The sequence below is a fragment of the Perna viridis genome, chromosome 13 (genome assembly GCF_037379345.1).
Source record: "Perna viridis isolate PV_CMFRI_1.1 ecotype Kerala chromosome 13, ASM3737934v1, whole genome shotgun sequence".
Taxonomy (NCBI): Eukaryota; Metazoa; Mollusca; class Bivalvia; order Mytilida; family Mytilidae; genus Perna; species Perna viridis.
Genome location: NC_142457.1, coordinates 3,588,643 through 3,608,042, shown reverse-complemented (window position 1 = coordinate 3,608,042; position 19,400 = coordinate 3,588,643). Strand labels below are relative to the sequence as shown.

Here is a 19,400-nt window from a genome sequence, read left to right as displayed (position 1 = left end):
TTTTGGTGATTAGATAAACAGGATAATAGAAATATTTACGGTATATTCTTTGTTTACATATTATTTGCAGTACATGTATCAGTACAAAACCGACTTAGTGACGTCACGAGCCAAACGGAAGCTATCGGTTAAAATCTATAAAGTCTATGATCTTCCTTCAGATAGGAGAGTTCTGCAAGATGACTATTTACATATATTTCAAAGATTTCGAACTTTGCATAGCCTTGAGCATTTTATAAAAGGGCATTTTGCATTAAAAATTAATTAATTTTATTAACGTGGGTACGATTTATCATAATAGCCGAACTTAATACAAAGGTGATCTTTCCCTTTAAGAGAAACAGAATCTACAACTAGAGCTTGTCAATTATGAAATTTCTCACATCTCGATTAAACTCATAATCATTATTGATTCTATATTAATCATTTTCATTGCTTGATTGAATATTCGATTCGTTAAAAAGAAACTCATATTCATTCTTTTTTTATTTGAACACTACATGTGATCAATAAGTCGACATAACATGTCTTTGCATATCATTGTCGGGATTCATCTTCAAATTTTACATCATGCTATGTTTAACTGTATATCAGTTATTGTTAAACAACTGTTCTGTTCTATTTATGACAAACAGGAAGCATGGGAAGTGGTCATAACAAGCGACAGCGACAACCACTACATTGGTGTTAATAATATGACGCAAAAAAACTATGTCTGTGAAGAACACTTTCAATTAACAATTGTTTGATGCATGCAAATAATTGACCTAGTCTCGACATTGATTTTGAGAAAAAACTCCCGTAGCTGGTATTGATTGTTAGTCAGTGCAAACATTTTCTATAAAATCGTGTAGAAATGTTCATGTTAATAACATGCCTTAATATCTTAATTATGCATAAAACATATAAGGTTATTATCCTACACTTTCTTTTTGACCGTGTTCTTGTGTCTGAAAACTAGGTCAGTCTAATATCCTCGAAAAACAAGATATTACATAATAAGTGCAGTGGAGGAAAAGGTCACGTGCTGCATAGTTCATTGGAGTTACGTAGCAGCAGACGCTTGATCGATTTTTTAAAAATAAAATCATAAAACAGCTCTTGTCAAATTAATGAAAAAAATGCCGAACTAAATAAAAATAATCTTTAGTAAACACCGCTAGTCTTTTCAGTCATGTAAATATCAAGGGCTTTTTCGGAAAATATGTCATTATTAAATTGTCAGGTAAAAAATATTTGTATATAACAATTATCGACTGCACAATAGACAGTACATAAAGTGCAGTGTATAAATTATAAATAAACACACAAGTCATGTTAACGTGTAGAGCGAGTCGTTAAATCTAGAACAGAGTGCATTAATATAGAGGTCATGTCAGTTTGCAGTTCGCAGACGATTATTACGTAATCAAAAGGGACAAGAGCAGACGGATTGAAAATGGCTGTGATGAAAATCTGAATTTTCTATGAAATCTGAATAAAGGTAAGAGAGTTTTGCATTGATAATTGTCTTCCTTTTGGTTTAATTTATACCATATCCCCTTTGTAATTTAGAAATAGTAATTAATCTTTTTAGTTGTGATTGACCTATTTAAGATTTTTTTTTAAATTCCTTGAAAAATGTTATTCAATTCATTTAAATTCAAATCAGGGGAAAAAACAACACGGACGCTTTTTCAATGTTCTGTAGAATGGAGAGTGCACGAAGGTGAACGACCAGTTTCTATTTAGTACTGTAGCACTGATAACGACATTTGAATGGTGTACAAACAGTTGTATCATTAATTGTACATTGAATACTTTAAAATGTGCACTTATGCATCAGAATGACGAGGGAATGTTTGGCTGAAATCATTTACCGTAGACAATAGTAATTGTAAGTTATGGATACGTACATTACCGTTAAGTATTTTAAAGTTAATTGTAACCTCTTTACGGCAACCAGGTAAATGTCACTGTTATGAAAAGAAAACGAGTAACAGGTTAAGAGATATTGAAATATATTTATAACTTGAAGGCTGTAATAGCCAGAGCGAAATGCAAGGGTTTTTTAACATTAATTATGTATTACATGTTGATTATGCTAAAGTAGGCGTACCCCTGTTCTCCTGTTAGTAATTTCCCACTTGGTAATATATATATTTTTAAATATTTAGATATGTTGTCTTTGACTTTTGTATAAAACCACCGATATTTTCATTTACATATAAACATGTATTTAATAGTCATTTAAATCATTTATTTGACTGTTAATAACATAATGACTGTCATTAGAATATCTATGTTGCTGTTAATCATTCTTTGCATATCTGTGATGATCTTGAATTTCTTTGGGTGTTTTACATCTGCTTACAAAACTACATTCTGTAATTTCACAAGTAAAGTATGAGCATTAAAAAAATATTTAAAATTCAACTATGTACATATATATATATCATGTAAGGAAGTTGTTCCAGCGACTTGCATAATATAATTTGTTTGATTTTATATATACATGCAAATCTCAAAAATCAATACTGTTAACTGACGATGTGTAGTACAGATTCAAAGATAACTTTAAGTATGTCTACATGTTACTATTTACACTTACTATTACTTTGCATACTATTGCAAGTAACAAATAAAAAAAAAGAAAATGAAAAATTGAAACTTAAAAAATGAAAAAAATAAAAATTGTATTTTAATGTTTCCCAGCACACAGTGCATGGATATACGACTGGTACTATCTTCACTTTTATTAATTGAGTGTTTGCCTCATCTCATTGTGTATATAATTCGTTTCTCTGTTTCCCGTTTTCACGTTCAGGTCATGCACTATACGTGTTTTCCTAGTAGTAAAGCTTCGGATTTTTTGGGGGAAATTTTCTGTTGCATTCAATAAGATTTTTGTCGTATAACTGTGTATTTTTTCGTTTTATCAAAATTGTCATTGTCCTCGTATTTCGTTCTTAAATGTATTTTTCTTTGCGTGAATGCAGAAGCATTTAAAAGACAATGGAGAAAGGGTCATTTTGTGATGATTGATAATGGGAACCGTATAATTGGTTAACTGCTAAAATTATATTGCAATAAAAAAGATGATAAACAAAAAAGGAACAACAGGAACTACAGTAAGCTCTTGATTTACATAAGAAAAAGGTTGGGTCGGCACGATAATGAAATGGACAGTCATTGCATTAGTTGTATAATTAATTCGTTGGGGTTTCCCCACTTCGTCGATTCAAAAATAATTCAAGTTCTTCAATTACCGTTTTGAGCATTTTTATCGTTGTTGCTTAACTTCAGTTGTCTGTGTGCGCTGGTTTTTTATTTCATCTCTGTCTTTTTTTCTGGCCTTTTCTGGTTTTAATTTACACCCCTAAATTTACTGACAAGGATACTTGTCTAAACTCTATGAATAGAAGCCAACATAGTTTAGCTCTCTGCTTTAAACTTTTCGAAATGCTATTTTGTTTTACACTTGTATAACTGTATAAACATGTAGCGTCAGTTCGTCCGTCAGTCCCGCCGTCGAACCATCCGTCTGTCAAATCCTTTTAGCTCACCTGACCCAAAAGTGTCATGTTAGCTATTGCCATTCCTTGGTGTCGGACTTCGTTTTGTTAACGATTATCAAACTCTTCTCCTCAGTTACTACTAGACCAATAATAAGTAAACTTGATATAAATGTTCTTTATGATAAAAGTGTTTAGCATGATGAGATCGATCTGTCATCAAATTTTCCTTTTATTGTGTACAGCAATTTTGGAATTCTTGTTCTTTTTGGCGCATTGTGCGCTATTATTTGTGTTATTTTTTATCAAATGGAGTGGGAATTTTCGATTCGTCGAAGAGCATGGCCGCCGTTTCTAAAACTAGAACATAGAGATCAGACAAATGTTTTTTTTCGCATATATCTCAAAAACCGTGAGGATAAGTCACATTCTAACGTGGAGTAGAATGGTTCAGCATAAAATCTATTCAAATTTTCATGTCAATCAGTCAATCAATGTGCAGTTGTTGCCTTTCTTCAACATCTTTTGCTATTCATAATAACAGGATTTCTTCCTCAGAAACTACTGGATTGAATTCAATGAAAATTGATATGATTGTTCATTTGGAATTAGCATTAGGAGTTTTTACCCAAAAAACCATGACCACTCTAACAAAAATCAGCGATTCAGGCTCGTTAGAGCCTTCAGTTTGTAATTGCGTTTGAACACAATGTTATGCATATTATCAATTACTTTGATTCTTATTGATTGAAATTTGGAGTTTTTGTCTTCTTGAAACTTGGAATGTGTAAGGGACACAATAGATAGTTATGCATATTACTAGGAAACATATGCAATATATTTTTGTGTATGAGAATATTACCATGCCCAACCTGCATTATGATAAAACAACCTTATCTTTTGAAACTATAGCAATAGCATTTTTACCATTTTACATTTTCCCCTGTAATCTTTCTGTAAGGCAAATTCGACATATGTTCCTTTTGTTAGGCAATATTGACATGTTTTTTTTCAAGGCAACGTTGTCTTGTTTTTTTTTTGTAAGGTAGTGTGTCAGTTTTATGTAATATGACAATACTGCCTATTGTATTTCTAGCAAACCGTATTGCTGGGCATCATTATAAATTATTTTATTCCTGGTCAACACCATTGTCATATGTTTTTGTATGTCATAAGTTTTGTGATGCTTTCACTCTAATATTATCAAGTTACCTTGGCGTCAAACGGTTGTTTGTGGAAACATTTTCATAACATATTTAGAAGGATAAAAGGTTAGTTATCGCATTTTGTAGTATGTCTAAGTACAGTGTAAATATTCAATTAATTATTGTAATTTTTTCACATCAGAAACAACTTTGACGTTGGGTATATAAACAATGTACTTTTTTCGGGGTGTGCAAATTTATACACATTTAGAATGGCCAAAATGTTTTTAAGATTTAACATTAACATAGTTTATTTTAATGAGCCTTTCAATCATTTCCAAACTTGAAGATAGACATTTCAAGAGGTATTCTGTTTTGACGACAACCGCAAACTTTGATATAGATGGATTTCGTGTGTAAAAGTCAGAAATTGCTGTCAAAATAATTCTTAACAGAATAAAAACAACAGCAACATATCAACGGTTTTATCATTTGATATATATGTTTTTCATCGACTTATAAAGCTCACAATGTTTGAGCCATTTAAAAGTTTCTTTGTATCAAAGATTGATTTATTTAGTGACAAAACGTGGATATTACTTTGGTTAACAGATGTCAAAAGAGAACACTGCTTAATTTAGTTTTTTGCACTATCCGGTTTTCTTTGCAGTAGGTATAACAACATAACAATTGTATTTCGAATCGCTTCTAGACAAAGTAAGGTTAAGGATGTGCTGTTTGTTTCTGTGTCTGTACATCTTCCTTTTCATGTGAATATTTTATATTTTGTTCAATATCCGTTCGGAATTCTCGTCATTGTTCTATCTCCTTGGTAGAATCATGCAAAATGTGATTCATGGGTCAAAAGTTTACACATTTTTATTTTTGATATTTTGTTTAAATTGCCATAGTAAAGAGAAATTTACATTCAGTTTTTCATATAATCCGTGTTCATAGGCGATAAAAATTATATAGAATGCACTGTATATTTTAAAAATGAGGGAGATATTTCGGTAAATGAAACTCAAATACTATAGCATCTATTGGATTTTTAATGTTGGTTATCTTCTAAGAGCAGGCAGATTTGAATGAATAATTACACAGTCCATAGTATGGACCCATGAAACAAATTAATTACAAACATAAAAATATGCAGCCTTTTTGGGGGTGTATCACATTTTTCAGATTTCTCAGCTACCTCAGGCCTAAAAACAATATATGTTTCCGGTAACCCGACCTACCCTAACTTTTTTGGTTGATGGAGTCGGTAAAAAAATCCGGAATTTCGTCGTATTCCGTCGCCAATATTCATTTTTTGGGGCATATCACATGTTCAGATTTTGCATGATTCTTACATTGACAGCTACTTAATTAGAAAGTATCACCTCTAATCCGAAAAATTGAAAATGCATTGACCGAATTAATTTTAAAATTAGGCAATAAACATGTTTAGGACAGCGTTGAAGGTAGCATTGTCTGAGACTTTATGATTATACAGGAAACAAAAGTGGCGAGAAAAATTGTTGTGGATGTTTTACTAAATTTCCAAAGATGAAATCATTATTAATCTCGGTTTTTAAATATAAAGTGTATGGCACCTCTCTCCAAAGTGAATTGATTTGGACTTGAGCAATACATATAATCTGCTTGATAATAATAGTGATCAGTACGTAGCGAGATAAGATATTGTGCAATTAAAACATCGTGCATAGATTGCCATTATACACATACAAATTACATACAGTAATGAATAGCAGCCTGTATTATCTTTATGTGATGACTCGGTCATTTGCATTAGGTAAAAAGATTGGATACCCAGTACGGAAATGCCAATCCCAATTATCTTAGAAATTCTAACTTTGTCTGACTTGTTACATAACAACCATACTGAGTAAGGTCGATTATTCTGGGAAACAACACTAGTTGCTACGTATGTTACATTACATAATTATTCAAAATAAATGCCAGTACGAAAGTTATGTGGTATTATTCTTATTATTCGATGTATGCATATGCATATTTTATATACATAGTTTATGTTCATATTAACTCTAAATAAAAACAAAAAAAGTATTAATAACATAATACCAATTTCTTAAATAGGTCAATATGAGAACAGAAGACTTAACGGTAATTTAAAAGCGAATATTAAGCATGTTTTGAAAATAAGGAAAAATTTGGAGTTGAACTATTTTGATGTCGTCACATAACAAATTACAATAACACAAATATATCAAACACTAGAACAAGTACAAACTTTCCACACTCAAAATTTCAAAATGTATTCAGGTAACCAGAAGGATGAACAGTTCTGACTTCTTAAAAGATACCAACCATGCAGGGTTTTGCAGAAGGCTATTGTTGTTGGTTGCGAAAGGTATAAATACTATGACAGTAACAAATCGTTTGTCATTTTTGGCAATGACATGTCATAGCAATTGAGCAGCTAAAGTAATAACAATGCACTAATTAAGCTAACAAACACGTAGCTACCACAAAATTTCACGATCATAAATACATATATTTTCCTTCAAAATTAAGTTGTTTATTTTTTGTCTCCACTAGCGATAGTAAATTTAAGATTTGAAACAAAGGGCATGTTAAATAGTAACTTTACTATAGAGAGCGAAGAAATAGTTAAAATGAAGGATAAAATGACGAAGTGAGGACCGGTTTCTCCTTTATAACCAGACAAAAAAATAAAAAAAAAAAATTTAATATGGCGGGAAACGTCATGCAGAAATGCAAAAAACCGTCCGATGGTTTAATAATTACTTACTTTTGTAATCATTGACTTAAAATGGGAGAAGCATAAAATATCAGATGACCTTGCATATCTAATAGACGATTTCGTTTTTAAATGTTTTTTTTTTTAGTTCTGTAGTATCTTATATAAGTATTTGTCATGATTGATGATCTTAAAAGGATAAATATATTCAATCTTATTTTTTGGGGGGTTCAAATGGTTGTATAACAAGGTCAAGAGAAGATATTTAGTTTCCTGAGGGGGACGTTCTAGAATTTTTTTGTAATTTCGTCTACACTTTTAATGTTTTATACCTTTTTTTACTAATGGCTCATTAAGGATTGTTGTTTTTTTTTAAATTTTATATGTTAATAACTAATTCATACAAAGAATTATTGTACTGGTGCTTCTTTCTATATTACCAGTATATATGGAATCAACGCATGCTTTCCTAATTTGTCTACTCTTCGTACAACCAGTATATATGGAAACAATGCACGCTTTCCTAATTTGTCGACTCGATCACATCTGCATTTTTTTTACCTAAATTACATCAAGGTCCACACAGCCGCAGACGTTTGTTTCCTCTCTTACTAATCGCTGCAGAAAGGCCTTTCGAAATTCTCGGACAATATTCAAATGAAACGTCGTTTGACAAGCGGATAACGTCGCGTAAAATCATTTACTTTTTCCCGACCTTTTAAAATTCTTAAAGGTTGGAATATATATATTGTTATATTCCTCAGTTAAAATAAAATAAAAATCAATTTCAACTAGAACATTACTTATTCTTTGACATAAACACCTTATATAAAAACAAAATGCACAAGACATCACATGCACATACACAAACAACAACTCCACAATGCAGTAAAATGTACTAGATGTACGAAAAACAATTAAATACAGAGATTAGATAAGATGAAGGAGTAAAACTTCGTCACAAAAAGGACCAATTTGGGTCAGTGTGAAAGAGGAACAATATGGGTCAATGTGAAAAACTTATGAACAAAGTTATATCAATGTGTCGAATCATATCTGCAGTATTAGAAACAGAGCACCTATATACAGCAAATAACTGTCTAAATTGTCAATTTAAATAACTCTATAGTGCAGTTTCTATTGAATTGACTTGTAATTAAAAACCATTTGTCTTATTTGACCATGCTTTTGCTCTATCTTTGAAGGTCACGTGACAGGTTTGAGTGTATGAGTTATCAGAAAGGCTGAAGGTCCCTGCAAATTGTTAGTGCGTGTATACCTGTAGTATTTAATTCGAAACTGGCGTCCATTTACACTTTTAGATTCGTTCATGTTATCCACAAAATTAACGCCTACTGTCACAAATATTATGCAGTGTTCGTCAAAGTGCACTGATACTTAGTATTACATAATGTGTAGTGTTTCAAATGAAACGGTCACATGACTTAAGCTAGGTTCATATAAAACTCATCTTGATCTCGTTTAGTGGAATGTTTGGGCTTGTTCTTGTACAAAGTCAATCAAGAATCTGCCATACGTGTGACATAAAATAATTTAACAGTGGGTCATGTCAAGGTAAAAAAATGATATGACTCAAACGTGTTCTCGTGGAGTTAAAAACAAGATTCAGGCGAAAATGGCTGTCTAAAAATATATGATTTTAATACAAGTTTGTGTTTGCCGTATATGTGATACATATACATTCACTTGGACAATATAGACATATATATTGTTTATTTAAAGTGAAAATTGGACAATATCACAATAAAGCATGTGTATCACAATAATCGTAAAATGTCAATATACAAAAATATGTGTCATTATTTAATGACGTGCAGTTTTTGCCAACTAAACTGTTGATGCTTATGATGCACATTGTTCGAAGTTGCTTTGAAATTCATCATCATTTTAGACAAATACTATAATGTTCCTTATGACCTTAAACCTGTTAACTTATACTTAAAAGCATAACAACTCTGATTAATTTTTATTCGTGTAAAATATTCAAATCTTAACTTGATTTTTCCATGTTTTTTCCATTAATTCTATAGAGAAGTAAAATAAAATTGTCGAGTTAATGTTTTAAGATGTTCTTCTTGTATTTTAGGTAAATTATATTCAAATTTACATGCTGGTCAATATATGTACAGAAGCCATTAATACATGTTCACATATCAGGATTCAAACTTTGTGAAAGAGTGGACCATTCCAGGTGGTTTTGTTTCATCTTATGCAGAATCGAAAACAATCCCCCCCCCCAAAAAAAAAGTACAACGCAAATAAGTCAGGTCAAATTTTCAGTCAAATCTACATAGAACAATGTAGTATTTTCATAGCGTCGGCATGCTTTCTCTTGATGCTTTTTTTTTTAAAATGCACATCTTTATCTTTAGTTAAAGAGAAATTTGTTGTGAAATGAGCTCATCTTAATCGAAAGGTAATGATGAATCTTACTTTTGTAAATATGTTTTGATTATGCCTTTAATCTATAATTTATTTTCCCACTTTCTTTACGTTTTTAACAATCAAATTTCGTTCTTTGTGCTGACGAATAGTCAATTCGATTTCTTACACTTTCTGTACTTAAATGTCATGGTCATTGGTAAGAAGATAGCATTGTGTAAAGATATATGAGATATGGCTTACCACAGGAGATATTCAGTACGTCACAAGATGCTACACTTATTGTTTAAAGAGAACACCATATTCTAGGCCAAGCGAAATAATTACATAATAAAAAATAAAAAACCAAACGCAAAAATAATTTCATTCTAAATGGAGCGTTTTTTCTTTTTTTTTTGTATCAACTCGGTTATTCTTTACCATGTGATTGGGACGTCGTTAGCAATGCTTGATGTTTTTAATTGAAAATAAAATTATAAGAAATAAAAATAATTTATTTCGAACTTTTTGAAATAGTTTGAATGCACACTTTCGGTTTCTTTTGCTCGTGTGTAAATATTAGGGACGGATACAGATGTTTGTAAAGGAAGGGATGAAAAATGAGAGGATTCCAGGCTTAATGTGCTCTATCATGTCTATACTTTGTACGAATTATACACTTTAGAGGTTTTCAATAACACCTACTGATTTTATAGTTGTGTGACATGACTGCCCATTTACTTGACAGTAATACAAAATAGATAGAACCATTCAGATTGTAACTTTAATATTGTCATATTGACTACATTCCGAGGATCATTAAGACAAAAGTTGTACCATCCTACTTCATATATCAGTTTGACTAATCTTATTTCAAGTCCTGTATATCACTGATAACTACTACATAACATGATGTCAATTACATTTTACAGAAGTCAACATTTCGTTGCAAATTACTGTGAACATTATTGTTTCTCCTGTCGATTTGACCTACATTTGTTTGACCTTACAGTATTTACTGAACAGAGATATTATGTATTATGTATTCCTTCAGTGCAATGATGTCATATTTATCGCTTTCTAATTATATATATTTTCCAATTTAGATTGCACATGCTTTATCAACTGCATAAATCATTTTAAATTGAACGAAAAAAATATAGACACTTAAAAATCATATAAATTTACACTAATGATAATAGTATGAGATATGCCATCAGCCATACATCTAGAAGAAAGCAAAAATAAAGTTTTTTATATCAGCAAAATGAGGTGGTATTGAATGATAGTGTGAGGGTATATAGTGATAAGGGTGTCCGTGAATCCGTCTGTACTTATGTACTTTCCTCTTATCCATTACTAAAAGGTATGTTGTTTTACTGAAAAGACAAACACAAACTGTCAACTAATAAAATCGACGTGAATATGATTAATTATTATTCTGGACACACTGTACAGCGTAAACCTGTCTTAAACGAACTTTGAATAATCCGAAAACCTGTCTTCTCCTCACACATTTAAAGTCCCTCTGTATCAATTTAAATATGTTTAGAACTTTGGCAAATCGAACACCTGTTTAGACTGAACAATTTTTAATTCGATTCAGATAAGATTTCATGTTAGCATGTTTATACATGCATGACCCGGGCTCTTCCAATGTTTCCCAGAGATTTCTGGATGTGTTTTACTGTTACCTATATCTAAATAACCTGTCTAATTCACAAATATCGTCTTGAGTGATCAAGCAGAGATCAGATGAGAATATTGTTTTCAGTGACAGTCTCTGTAAGAGATAAATAGTAAAACACACCATTTTAAAGGTTTGATTTGACTATTTGCACCATTATAATCAATTAAAAAAGAAAAAAAAATCTATAGCTTGAGCTATAATTTCCTTGAACTCTGTCAAACATCTAACATTCTGTTGAAACGTTTCCGAGCAAATCCAATGATACTGCAATCAAATAAGTCTTTTCAAATAGAGAAAGCATCCTTAAGAGAAATTCTATTGTCAGATCGGTGGAATTTGACATGCATGGTTCTGATCTATCTCATTTGCTTGATTTTTACAAATGCTTGCACGTGATATAAAAAATTAATGTGTTATATCTTCGAAAGACGGAAGGTGGAAATATCTGATTGTAGTTTGGCATTGTCTTGAATACAAATTCTTCGATTACCTACTATTACGCTTACCCTACCGGTGCACCTGGTCCATGCTCCCAGTTTTTAGTGGAGTCCGAGTTGCTCATTTACTTTTGTTACTTAGTATGTATGATTTTAGTTTATGTTATTTGTTGTGTATGTCTGTTTTTAATGTCTGGAGGGTTGTCCTTGGATTACATTCTTTTGATTACCGTTATAACCTTGGTTCCCTTGGTTACTCTTTAAGTGCTATCCTATTTTGGTCACTCTACCAAGGACGATGATTGTGATTTACCGTCTATGTACTGGATTCCTAAACTCCACAAGAATCCATACAAACAACGTTTCATAGCTGGGTCTGCAAAATGTACCACCAAACCTCTTTCAAACCTTTTAACTGTCAACGAGGGTCTGCAATCCTACCACAACACCTGTTACTCCCGTAGTGGTATTAATTCAATGTGAATCCTGAAAAAATTCGAAAGATCTCTTTGGAGACAATCAGTTCAAAACTAGTATCTCAATATAATAACATTAAAACCCATGATTTTCAACACTGTATACTTCTATTCCCATACTCAGTTAAATTTCGACTTAAAAACATTATACATCGTTTTTTTTTTTCAAAACAGATGGTACACCTAAATACTCCTCATACTTTGGTTAAGAAATAATTTCAATCATCTTTCAAATATTCAGAGGAAGATATTTACAAAATGCTGGAATTCTTAGTCGACAACATATTTGTCCAGTGTGGTGGACGTGTTTTTCAACGAACGGTCGGCATTCGAATGGGAACAAATTGTGCTCCTTTACTTGCTGACCTATTTCTTCACTCGTATGAGGCTGACTTTATAGCTTATCTGATCCTAAAGAACGAATATCGGTTGGGTAGATCCTTTAATCTCAATTTCCGCTATATAGATGACATATTATCTTTAAACAATCCTAATTTCGGGGATTTGATACATCGCGTCTACCCCAAAGAACTTGAGATAAATGATACTACAGACATTGTAAAGTCAGCCTCATATCTTGACCTACACTCAGAAGTCGATGGTAAAGGAAAACTATTGACCAAACTTTACGACAAACGTGATGACTTTCATTCAAAATTGTCAACTTTCATATCATCTGTGGCAACATCCCTTCAGCACCTGCGTATGGAGTGTTCATATCACAACTCATACATTATGCCAGAGCTTGTCGAAACTACGCAGACTTTTTGTATCGCACTAGAACTCTAACAAATAGGCTTTTGGAACAAGATTATGTTGCTACAAGATTGAAGTCATCACTAAAGACGTTTTATGGTCGTCATCATGAACTCATGGATCGTTATGGTGTATCCATCAGCACCATGAAAACTGATTTATTCAACGGGTCATAGTTTTCCTTTCCTCGTTTGTCTACCTCGGACTTGATTTTTATGAGCAACTCGGCGGGTGTTTCTAGAAAAGTAGAGGACGCTTACTCTACCGGTGCACCTGGTCCATGCACCCAGTTTTTAGTGGATTCTGAGTTGCTCATTTGCTTTTGTTATTTTTTTTGAATGACTTTAGTTACTTTATGTTCTTTGTTGTGTATATCTGCTTTCCATGTCTGGTCTTTGTCCATGGATTACATTCTTTTGATTACCGCTGTAACATTGGTTCCCTTGATTACCCTTAAATTCACATCTTGCAGTTCTGTTTCTGCATCTTTATGTATGTCACTACTAGTAGGTCGTTGTCACCATATGTAATGCATCGATCACCAATATATACGTAACACAATTTGTTAGGTGTTTTTTTTTTATAGGAAATACTGCAAACAAGATCATTATTATCGTAGAACAGAAAATATTCACTGATTTATATTCTCCCAAATTATGATTTCCGTATCAAATATATTCATCTGAATTCATTTTATAAAGTTTCATTGACTTCAACATTACGAATTATGAAGAATAATATATATTACGTAATAATGAACTATCTTGCTTATTTCCACAAAATGCACAGTTAATTGTTATAATGTAATGTTCGAAATAGGAATGATTTAATACCACTTGAATAAAGGCATTTTTAGTGCCTTTCCGAGCGTTCAGATTTGTTTGCACTACACCTTTCTAATTTAAGGAATGCAATTGAGGCTGTTTTAGTCGAAGTGAGCTACATTTTGCGTGTATGCTAATACGATATCTATATTATATTGTTATGTAAGTCGCTGAAATGAAATAACAAATACCATTTCTTGAACAGAATATATGCACATTTGTGTTTTATGCATTTTTGTGCCTTTTAAATGATCAAAATTCCATCTTTGTATGTGTTCATAACCATATGAAGATAAGTGTTTTGTCGATGAAGCCACGACAGTGGGTGAAATTAACCTAGGCAATACATGAACATCTTGCTAAATATCATAATTTGCGGTTAGACTCACATGCATTCGCGATCAATACCATTGTGAATGGAAAAGAATGAAACGTGAAATGGGAAGGAGTGAAAATAACCATGAAATTTATAGTTAATCAAACAGCATCCAAGGGAAATTTCACATCTTCCATTTTATTTAGAAATCCGTGTAATATTTACGCATCTGTAATCCCGCTAGTACCCTCAATTCATCCCGCCATCTTGGATTTCTCAAGTGGAGCATCATGACAAATCTAAATATATTCTTTAATTTGCCGGACAATTATTTGATGTAAACTTAAAATAGCTGAAAATAGTATTTGAGAGACAAAGTTTTATATATTTTAATATTGAAGGAAAAATGATTCCTTTTTTTCTGCCAGTCAACCCGTTAGTACAGTACTTTTGCTTCAACCCACATGCATCTTAACAGACGAGCATCATGTCAAATCTTCTGTATTAATCCTGTTTAATTTTTTTATATCATTGATGTACAATATTTGTAAAATGTTCATTGTATTCTGTTCGTTTATGATAAATAAGTATGAATTTATCATGAGCTCATAACCCTGATAATTTACCCTTTTTTGCTGTGTAATGTATGATTATATTCATGTTACAAACTTAAGAAGGTTTGAACTTTTCGAATCAGTTTATAATTATGCAACAACAGCTAAAGTATAGGTATTGCATGCTATACATACATTGCATGTACATGTACGAACAAGTACTTGTAACATGTATTCTTTTTCCGACGCAGTTATTTCCAGAATGAAATGTAGAAAATTATAAGTAAAAAGAACAAATTTTACTGCGTTGGCTATCTTTTTTGGAAAGATAAGACTTGTTTACAATGTGTTACTTGTAAACAGTACAAAAACTAGTTTCAATGAATGTATTCATATCATTGTTTGTCTTCTTAATACATATCCTCATATTTACAATTAACAATACATGTTGAAAACTGTGTAACGTACTTGTTTTTGTCTAAGTTTAGAATAGATAGTAAAAATGTTATTTACCAGAAGTTTTCAGTTTCTGTTTATGTAGAATATTTTGACAGCATTGCATTTAATAGGGATGGGACTTGCTAGTTATCTGTTTTAGCCATTAAACATAAATATGGGGTCCATTAGTGCTGAGAGATACAAGTTGTTTGAATGACAAGAAAATACAGATTGTTTCTATCACAGTCTTGAATACCTTTTTTGCGTCTCTCAGGACTGCTCCATTTTATGACTCTGTTAGTAACTCTCTTTAGTAGAAGTGAAAGAACCTTGGTTTTGGGTTAACTACTATGTTGATGCTTTGGTCTAATTGTATGGTGACAAGTCATTTTAAAGGTTATAGACATCAAAAATGGCAAATTTACGTGCTTTGGCACAGGAACACAGGATTCAACAGTGGTTGAACAAAGAGTCTTTGTCCATGTATGACTAAGGGAGAACTTTGAGTTGTATAAATATTTGCTTCAATTCCATGATAAGTAAAAGCTTAAGCTATGTAGTGAAGTGAAAAAAAAACAAAGAAACAAAAAAACACGGAAGAGTAAATTAACATGTATATTTTTAAATGTGTATCGTCAAATCTGTTGTGTGAAAAGTAAGAAAAAGTTGTGGGTCATTTTCCCCCATTCAACTCAAGATGCCATGGTTCCTCAGCTAATAAACGGTCACCGGTATACTATTCATAGTGTTTTTTCTTTTCTTTTCCCTTTTTTCTTTGTTCTTTTTGTCAGATTCCTTCTTTACATTTTTTTACATCCTTTATGAAAGTTTCTCGTCATTGTATATTTGTATGTAGCCCTTTTACAACATAAGGAGATGGCTTTTATTGTTTGTCCAATACCTATTCCTCTGACCTTTTCATCTGGCAAATAAATATAATTAAACTAAACATTTTTTCACCCCATTTCAAGTCGGCCTCATATCTTGACCTACACTTAGAAATCGATGGTAAAGGAAAACTATTGACCAAATTTTACGACAAACGTGATGACTTTGCATTCAGAATTGTCAACTTTCCTTTCATCTGTGGCAACATCCCTTCGGCTCCTGCGTATGGAGTGTTCATATCACAATGCCAGAGCTTGCCGAAACTAAGCAGACTTTTTGTATTGCGCTAGAACTCTAACAAATAGGCTTCTGGAACAGGGTTATGTTGCTACAAGACTTAAGCCATCACTACAGAAGTTTTATGGTCGTCATCATGAACTCATGGATCGTTATGGTGTATCCATCAGCACCATGAAAACTGATTTATTCAACGGGTCATATTTTTCCTTTCCTCGTTTGTCTACCCCGGACTTGATTTTTATGAACAACTACTATTACGCTTACCCTACCGGTGCACCTGGTCCATGCTCCCAGTTTTTAGTGGAGTCCGAGTTGCTCATTTACTTTTGTTACTTTGTATGTATGATTTTAGTTACTTTATGTTCTTTGTTGTGTATGTCTGTTTTCCATGTCTGGTCTTTGTCCCTGGAATACATTCTTTTGATTACCTTGATTACTCTTTCACATGTATATATTAACTTTTTCCATTAAAGTTCATAATCTGGATAAATAGACTGATGATTATTTACTATTTACTGTTGTCTTACAAAGTAAATTAGCATACGAATAAGCATTACTTGTTTGAAATTGTACATGATTGTACACAAAATACTCTTATTGTGTATATTAAATTATATTTTCGTGATTTAATCATACATATGTTTTTATCATCGTCCCTGTGGACCCATGGTTGGTGAAATAAGATTCTTTGAACTTTAAAATATGAAAAACTAATCCAGGGAACCAAGATTCTAGCGGAAATCAAAAGAATGCAATCCCGGGACAAAGACCAGTCATGGTTAACTGACAAACACAAGAAAGAACATAAAGCAACCAAAAAAATACATACAAAAGTAAATGAGCAACTCGCACTTCATTAAAAACTGGGAGTATGGACCAGGTGCACCGGTAGAGTTAAGGTCTTCTGCTTTCCAAGAATCACCCGCCGAGTTGCTCGCAAAAGGTCAAGTCCGGGGTAGACGATGAAGGGAAAACTATGACACGTTGAACACATCAGTTTTCATGGTGCAGATGTATAATCGTTATGATCCACTAGTTTCTGATGATGACCATAAAACTGTTGTAGTGATGATTTCAATAACCCTGTTCTATAAGCCTAATTGTAAGAAGTCTAGCGCGATACAAAAGTCTGCGTAGTTACGGGAAGCTTTGGCATAACAGATAAAATATAGTATAATAAATAAGTAGGGTTTGTTAGGTCTGCATATGTACGTTCATAAAACATTGCCCTAGTTAGATCTGTATGTGTCAAGCGGTTAATTTTAGACGCAGAATGAGATAAGAAATGCAGTTCACAGATTGGACATGTTTCTGTCCTTGTATATTTCGTCCGCCAACGTTCTATCTTTACTGTGTTGTATCCTTATCAACTTATGAACTTTACATAACGTTCATTTTGGTTTCAGCATTGGATATTTTGTATTATTTAAGTTGGATGTGACTGTAGAACTAATCGGTGTTAGACAGTCTATGTAAAAAATACATCTAAGATGTATATTTTCCGACATTTTTTATCATATAAAATTAGTATGGCTGATGGCACAATTATGTGGAAAGCAGTTTGGCAATAGAAGAGTTGAAGGTTTGTGTAAAATTACTATTCATGTGATATTTGACCAATACATACAGAAGTGCTGTGATATTTTTTTTCCTCCAAAATCAACATGAATATTTATCATGTTATTCTTCAACATCAACATGAATATTGATCAATTCATATTGAAAATAAGATCTGCATTTTCAAAATTTATGAATGAGACAAAATTGCAGTTTAAAAATAGTTTTACGATGGCTAACTTAATTAGCTGTCTTTGTAAGAATCATGCAAAATCTGAAAAATGTGATACACCCCAAAAAAGGCTACATATTTTTATTTTTGTAATTAAGTTGTTTTATTGGTCTATATTGTGAAATGTGTAATTATTCATTCATATATGCCTGCTCTTAGGACATAATCAACATTGAAAATCTAATAGATTCTATTGTATTTGAGTGGCATTTACAGAGTTATCTCCCTTAATTTGCAAATCTACAGTGCATTCTGTATATTTTTTATCTCCTAAGGGCACGGGTTATATGAAAAACCACAGGTTTATTTCTGTTTACTATGACATGTCAAACAAAATATCAAAAATAAAAATATGTAGGTTTTTCCCCCATGAATCACAATTTGCATAATTCTTAGCTGGGGTGCTACTTAAATAATTTGTGACTTTGTATTAATAATTCCCTTAAGACCTTATTGTTTTTCGTTCTATCATTTACCTTGACATGCCCTGTTTCGTCATCTTTCAATATATCATTACCAAATTGGAACCCTCAATCACCTAATTTAGGACTTTTACATGATGACTCTATCGAGATTTTCATCATACATTATAGAGGTTTATCTCAACTTAATTTAGGTTTTTTTTCAATATGGCCTCCTCCTCTTTATTTTTAAGAATATCGAAAATATACTTTTTTAACAAGTAGACGTCATCATGTTCTATAAGCTGATTTTAATCACCTTTTTCAAGAGTTTTTTTTTCTTTTTCAAACAATTTCTTTTAAATTCTAATATCCTGAAATCGGTTTCAAGTACACGAGCAGATGACCTACCGAGTGAACATTAACTTTGTCAAAGATCTATTGTCAATGTAACATTTCATTTGCACCCAAAGTCAAAGGTCATATAATGCTAGAAAGCTTTCTCACTGAAAACTTCATGCCTTGATATTTCGACGAGCTCTTTATTTTGAACTTAATTTTACAACGGTCAAAAGTTATGACAACTTAACTGTTTCACGTTGTCAGGTTTTTGACCTTGACATAATTGTTTCACTTTAACCTTGTAACAATTTTCAAGGCCAAGTGATCGTTAGGTGTATGGTGGTAGTCCCATGTCGTTACGACTTCCGGTTCTGGAGTTATGTATTGTATCATATTTCAATCACTCATTGTGCCCAAAAAGAGCTCTGAAATTGCTCTGATATTGCCCGATTTGTTGTTATCAACTTGTATATGTTCATTATCCTACAGTTTACTAATTT

At 32.1% G+C, this 19,400-nt stretch overlaps 1 protein-coding gene across 2 annotated transcripts in view; it reads left to right on the top strand.

Annotated features, from left to right (window-relative positions):
* The first annotated feature begins 1,289 nt into the window (after positions 1 to 1,289).
* LOC148599273 (retinoic acid receptor alpha-A-like) overlaps positions 1,290 to 19,400 on the top strand; it is a 59,924-nt gene continuing 41,813 nt past the window's right edge. The window contains exon 1 of one of the 2 annotated variants that reach the window (XM_088557927.1): positions 1,290 to 1,483. The gene's annotated coding sequence lies outside the window, so the exon portion shown is untranslated. Of the gene's footprint in view, positions 1,484 to 1,608; positions 1,877 to 19,400 lie in introns of those variants that run through there. The other variant, XM_088557928.1, reaches the window with a different exon arrangement.